The following is a 7114-nucleotide window of genomic DNA, read 5'->3' as shown; positions in this document are numbered from 1 at the left end:
AAAATACAGGAAAACTTGCTGTTCATATTTATTTGCTTAAAAGTGACATATTGTCCTCTGAAAGGTCTATGATACCAGGGTAGACTTGAAGGCACTATAACTAGCAACAAAACAAAATATGTGCCTTTAGAAAAAAATGTGTGGTCTTTTATTGTGAGATTAGTGATTTCTAGCTTTTGTAGTTCTGTAACCTTGGAATAGTCACTGATCCCCTTTAGGCTTGGTTTTTTTCATCTATGACTGTTTCACCGCTGTCTCTCCAAAGCCTAGAACAGTGCTTGGCACACAACTGGCATTATCTGTTGACTATGGCCTCAAGAGACTGAACTAAGCAATCCTAGAGTTCCTTCTAACCCAGTTAACTATGGGCATTGAACTAGCTGAACATCTTCAATTTAAAGGTCGCCCCTCTTTGCTCAGGCATCTGTGTGATATGATAACAGGAACCTGAAATTATAGATCCTTGTTGTAGATTCTTATTGTCAAGTGAGGCACTTCCACCCATCTGTGTGGAAGGAAAGGATTCAAATATTTGCATTCTACTCTGCCCTCTACCCCAAGGCAAGTCTAGATTTCCTAGTAGGGCTAGGATGAGTTCAAGACCCTAGGATTTAACTCCTGGGCTGACTCTAAACTGTCATTTTAGAGGGACTTCTCTGGACTGGGCAGGGGCAGGGGATTCTAAACCCAATGGAACTCTTCCTCCTTGGCCCTCCACATCTTGACCCTCCTCAGAAACACAGAGCACTGAGCAGTCTTAAACTGTTACCTCTAACCTTGGAGGGGTGGGGGTTACTAAATTGAACTCCAAGGAGATAGCAAAAGTAGATATCCAATGTTAAACTTGATTTACAAACTTGCCATTGTAATAATGGTCTCTTCTCTCAAGGCTTGTATTTTTAGTATGGTACTTTTATAAAAATTTGTTAATATCATAAGTTGCTCTAAAGTTCCAAGAAAACCATTAGCCAGTCTTATGCTGAAAATCAGTGTGCACAAATATAATTGTTATTCATACTGAAATAAAGAAAATCGTTCTTTGCTTATTTTCTCTTAACAAATACTAACATGTTAAAAAAACTAGCCATTTGAATTATAGACTTTCTGGATATTTTCTACCTGGATACACTTGAAATATTCCTATATCATCTAAATACTTCCTAATGGAGATATTTTCTAGTATTGCATTACTATAAACAATTATATTTTACAGGAGGAAATATCAAAAACATGTTTGGCAAAAAAAAAAAAAAAAAATCTACTCAATAACTAAATTAGCTAAAGCCAGAAAGTTTCCTTCTAGATTTACCAAACTATGCATAAAATAAGTTATTCATAATTTGGAATCAACTGCAATGTACAAACCAAACTACTATACAAATACACATCATACACAGGCACACACATTCACTGTCATCCACTTCTTCCCATAGCAATAGAAAGATGTTCCTTACCACAGTCCTCAATATTATTCACAATTACCCCAGTATCATAACATTTTATAACTAATCTTGCTGGATGGAGAGATTCCACCCAACTGTGACTACATTTTTGTAGAGGCAAGTGATTTTAACACTTGTGCTAGTTTGGCAGTACATGAAAGGTAAGCTAGATACCAAATGTTGCATATGACCAACTGACATCTAAATGAAAAAAGCTCACTGCTGCAAAGGGAGAACAGCTGTGTGCAGTATGAAAAGGAATTTTGTTCTCTGAGCTCTTTCATCCTCTAAAGAAGTATACTTTTCCAAGTCACAAGAGGAACATTCTGTATACAGCAAAAAAGGTTAACTGAGATTGTGACCAAACTGGTCGGTATAAAATAAGAAAGAATGTGGGCCATGAGCTCAACACTGGTTTGATCTCACAATTCAATTCTTCACAAAAACAAAAGCACCTGTTCATGCTGGTAGAGAAAGGGCTAGAGAGATTATCCTTAATCTTGACTAAGGAAACCCCTTCTCAGGACGTGCATTGGACACCAGGTCCTCTCTGGCCCTTGTGCTGTTTGACAATAAAACTGCCAGTTGTGAGTGTGCAAGAATTATGAGTACTTATCCGAGTTTCCACAGAAGCTGCCAGTTTACAGTCAATGAAATCACTTTACAAATGTTTGTCACATAACCAGCTTAACTAGTCAGAGGTTTTCTGATCCTTTACCTCAATCTGTAGTTGATCTACATGTGGACAATCTGTGATTATTATTAATACCAGCAATCACAAAATATAAAACCTGAGAGTCTCTAGGCGGTGCAATTGACTTTTTAATGCAAGTCTCCATACTTTACTATAACAGTACATAGCTATCCTCTTTTTAGATCTCTTTAGGGGAAGATTTATCCTCTTTTCTTTATCTTCTAAACTTTATGAGAGAAAAAGCTGCTATTTGACATATTTCTTTTATGACACCTCATTTTGTGTTGTCTTGGTATAAAAGCTTTTGGAAATCTGCACACAGCTATTATTAAATTACTCCTCAACCTCTTGAATCTTTGTGCTAACAGAAGCTGGAACATCGTAGGTGGAGAAGCAGCATAAATGCAGAACTCATCACTCTCCAGGAAAACGAAAAGAGGAAAAGTGAGACACACTAGTCCAGCTACCTTTCTCATCCCCTAGTCACAAGTCTCACACCCAGCCCTACTCAGCAATGACAAAAACAGGCTGTGGCACAATCTCCAAAGTAACTGGCTTCCGCTCAGAGTTCTTAAAAGTTTACTGGGAAACAGTTTCTGGGCTGCAGCAGCGTAGCCCCAGGATGGGATTACAGGACTATGTCCTGATCAAGCAACCCTCACCCCTACCCAGACGACCCTCACACAGACCCCCATACTATCCCAGTCCCACTAGTGACAGCCACACAAAGGCAGGGTCACAGGCACATCGATTACCCCCATGAACTGACTCAAGCTCAGACACACACACACACACACACACACACACACACACACACGGACATGTGATCACGTACGTGCATGGTCACATGGACTGGCCCACTCACAAAGTCAAACCGACACATTCAGCAGCGTACACTACATACACACCCACCTGCAATTCCATACACATTACACACCACACCCCCGCTTCCCAGGGCCTTGCCCACCCCTCACCTGCCGAGGCCGCCCCCACGTCCCTGTCCCTCCTCCCCAGGGTGGCTCTTTCCTGCAGAACGAGTGCGGCTGAGCCCGAGTCGGGGCCGTAGGCCGGAGGGCCCAGGACCCACAGGAGAAGCAGGCAGTGGGGGCGCGCAGAGGGGCCGGCCGCCGAGGGGCGGGGCGAGCAGCCGAGCGAGCCTGAGCAGCCGAGCGAGCCTCTGCCGCCGCACTCCCTCCTCCCTGAACCTTCCGCGCGACTCTCCCGCTTCCGGGTTTGGAGGGGGCGGGGCCACGTCGTGAGGAAGGGGCAGGGCTGCGGGGCTACGGCGGTCACCATGACGACGGGGGCGACTAGGGTGATAGTGTTCGCACCCCTTCTTGCAGGTGGGGAAGCTGGCGTCTGCATCTGCGGTGCTGGCGGGCGCGGGGAGGAGGTCAGAGTTGCCTCTAGGTCAGCTCTGGGTCACCTGTCCGAGGTGGGCACTGAGCAAGAGGTTACGGGAGTGAGAGGAAGGGGTGCCAGGCCCCTTGGGACCTGCTTCTGCCTTTACTTCGCGCTCTCTTGGAGGAAGCACATTCCCTCTCTACTGTGTAAAGCTTTGCAGGGACCCCTTTGGATTCCAGGCTTCAGTGAGCAGGGCTTTGTATACTCTCTTTTCTTGGCAAGATTTTTTTCCTTTGGCATAGCCACAGACGCCCTCCATAGTCCTCCACTGTAACATCTCCACTTCCCTTTCCAGACTTGTGCTGACGTTCTGGGGCCTTTCTCGGAACAGCTTCCAAGGAGGCTCCAGCTCGTTCATCAATTTCCTTTAAAGGAATAGAGAATATTTATATATTGATAATCGTTATTCTTAAGCAAGATGTTGCAGATGTCACGATTCAGTAAGAAATATGCAGATTTGCTGAAAGAATGTATGATAAAATTGAATAACATTTAAATCTTGTTTTAAGTTTTTAGTGACCCTGCCACAAGGTGCTGTTGAAAGTGCTTCTCCCTAATCTGTTTTAGGAAAAGCTTGTACCCTCTATAAATGCCTTTGGATTTTGCCCTTACCCAGGTAACTATTGATGTGATTAAGATCAGAGGAGAATTCGAGTAAATTGCATCCTTAGTTATGACCTCTGCCCCCCTGTTCAGGAGCCCTGGGTCCCAGTCTAGAACTTGGACAAATCTCAAACAAGTTTTCCAAGAACACAGTAACACATTCGCCTACCCACTCCACCATCACCTCTTTCGAACTTACAGTCACTCACAGGAAGTGGTCTTTTATTATAAGCACCACATAGGTTACAGAGCATGTTCCCAGGGAAGAGTTTTAACCTCTGGGCTTTTCCTTAAAACTTTGGAATAGTTTAATGAGTGGAATAACTGGCCAATCACTGGTCGTATGTAAAACCCGTTATGGATACTCCTCATCGTTATCTGTCCAAGTGGGCTGGGAGCTTTAATTTAGAGCAAAAGGGCACAAAGTGATTCAACCAGTGACTTAACAATAGATACTAAGGCTCATAATAGATACTAAATGTCTATTGAATGAATTAATGAGAGAATAAATAAATTTATCCACATATATTCCTAAAAACTGTATTCCTTAGATCCCATACCCCTAGACCTCACTTTTGTAACAGCCCTAATGTGAGGTAAGCTATATATATGCCCAAATATATTAGTCCTTATGTTAGTTTGGTAATAATTTTTAACTTGACTATCGATAATGGAAAACTACTTCAATGTGTTTTGTTACATATATACTTTAATTAAAATGTAAAAAAGTCAAACCCAAAATGTTTTCTTTCCCTTAGAAAAAGACCCCATAGTCATGTTTGGATCCTCAGTTGTTCTACAACACATGGCAAGCACATTGTCCATTCCCTAATCCAAACAAGGAACATTTAATATCTGTGAATTCCAGCTGTCCTGTAATTGCACAACTGCAGGGAGCAAACTTTTGACTCAGGGTAGGCCACAGTACAGACAGATCTGGGAGATATGGCCGTGAGAGTTTGCAGCTGTCGTGATTGGGGTCTATCAAATGGTTCCCACAGCACCAATCCCTGTGTGAGAATCTCACTTAAAAACTGGAATGTTAACAAAATATTCTATGAATACCAAGCAAAGTAAACAGATGGCCAGCTGGCTCTCAGCATTGCCCAAACCCAAATTCTATCCCTCAAATCAATCTCTTGACAGAATAATATTTGTTTTTAAAACACATATACATAAATACTGCCATTTGCGACAACCTGGATGGATCTTGAGATAATTGTGCTAAGCGAAATAAGCCAGACTGAAAAAGTTGAAAATCACATGCTATCACTTATATGTGGGATATAAACCTAAAAGCAACAAATGAACAAGACAAACAGAGACTTGGGGACATGGACAATGGACTAGTGTTTATCAGAGGGTAGGGAATGGGGGAGGAAGGAAGAGGTAGACAGGGTAAAGGGGGTCAAATATAGGGGAGTCAGGGGAGGGTGAAGTGGGTAAAAGGGATCAAATATATGGTAGCTGAAGGAAACTAGACTCTGAGTGGTAATCACACAATAGAATATATAGATGTCAAATTATAATGTACACCTGATAATTATATAATTGTATTAACCAATGTTACCCTAATAAACTTAAAAATAAATAAATAAATAAAACACACGTACAAAATAATCCTAGCTAAATCTCTTATGCATGTATACACACCAAACAGAACAGTGGTTACCTCTGAGGAGAAACTGGGGATGGAAGGAGTGGTAGAGGAGAATTTTGGCTTTAGAGTTAGTGATCTGAATTTATATAAGAATGTAGTCATATGTTATTATATGATTAAAAATAATTAAAAGTAACTGTATTCATGCATTAAATCCAGCCCTAAACCCTGCTCTAAATCCTTCAATAGCTCGCCACTGTCTTCAAGTGAAAGTCCAAGGTGGACAGGCTAGAGCAGGCCTGGCTCTCTCAAAGGGGCCCTGAACACTCTGTGAGGTCTCAAACCTCTAGGTGTTTGTATATGCTCTTCCCACTATTTAAAATGCCTCCTTCCTTTGACCCACCAGAGTGAATTACCCCTATTTTACCCCCAAAGACCATGGATTTGTGAAAAAGTAAAAGAGGAACAAAATATTTAGTTTTTCATACTAATAACAAATTCTTGTAATACCATACTTTTAAAGCTTCTCATGATACACTTGACTGCAGTGTTATGTATCAAATTATGCTAAGACCCAAGATTGAAAATGAATGTTGTTTCCTCATTGCCAGACTGAGTCTGTGTCATATACATACCACACTAGATTATAGGGATCAGACACGGAGTGGGGATTCTAGAACTGCCCAATGAAGATACTAACATGACTCTTCTATAGCCTGCTACCTAAAGGTCCTATCAAACAACTTATATACAGTTATTTATTATATATTTAATAATTTATTATCATCTGGGGGTTAAGAAACCTGAGTTCTATCCTTGGGCAAGACATTTCCTCTTTCTGGGTATGGTTTCTTTCTCTATAAATTGAGTCCAAGGTTGGACTAAATGATCCCTAAATTCTTTACAATTCTAATATCTTGGATTTTATATATTTATGAGATATATTATAGACTCTTTATAATAGCCTTTACTCAAAGCTGCTTCTGAGAAGCCCCCCACTGCCTCTCTCTTCCAATGAAACTTTAAAAAGTATACACACAAAAATGCCTCTTGGATGGAAACTATATTTTAGCTTCTTGGATGTTAATGTTTGTCCATTTTTAACTTTTTAAAATAAAAATCTCTAAGTAAAAGTACTATTTGCCAACCTAGCATCTCAATGTTTTTTCCATAAACAACAATGCAATAATCTACTTTTGAAGAAGAGCAGGAATAAAGAATCCTGTAACATAAGAGCTGCACTAATATACTAAAAAATAAAGCAAAAAAAAAAAAATCTGTATGGTTCCAGAAAACTTTATGAATTCGTAGAGGTAATAAAGACAGTGATTAAATAGTAACTAAAACGAGACAATTGTTTTGAAATAGTCT

General features: G+C 40.7%; 1 protein-coding gene across 3 annotated transcripts in view; it reads right to left on the bottom strand.

Annotated features, from left to right (window-relative positions):
* The window catches only part of SPG21 (SPG21, maspardin), a 17115-nt gene extending 13750 nt beyond the window's left edge, over positions 1-3365 (bottom strand). For 2 of the 3 annotated variants that reach the window (XM_006920262.3, XM_006920263.3), the window contains exon 1: positions 3111-3365. The gene's annotated coding sequence lies outside the window, so the exon portion shown is untranslated. The remainder of the gene's footprint in view (positions 1-3110) is intronic. The other variant, XM_025038928.1, reaches the window with a different exon arrangement.
* Between the last annotated feature and the right edge of the window lie 3749 nt (positions 3366-7114).

This window comes from Pteropus alecto, unplaced genomic scaffold, assembly GCF_000325575.1.
Source record: "Pteropus alecto unplaced genomic scaffold, ASM32557v1 scaffold86, whole genome shotgun sequence".
Classification (NCBI taxonomy): Eukaryota; Metazoa; Chordata; class Mammalia; order Chiroptera; family Pteropodidae; genus Pteropus; species Pteropus alecto.
The sequence above is the reverse complement of the archived record's forward strand: the minus strand, read 5'-3'. Positions and strand labels throughout refer to the sequence as shown.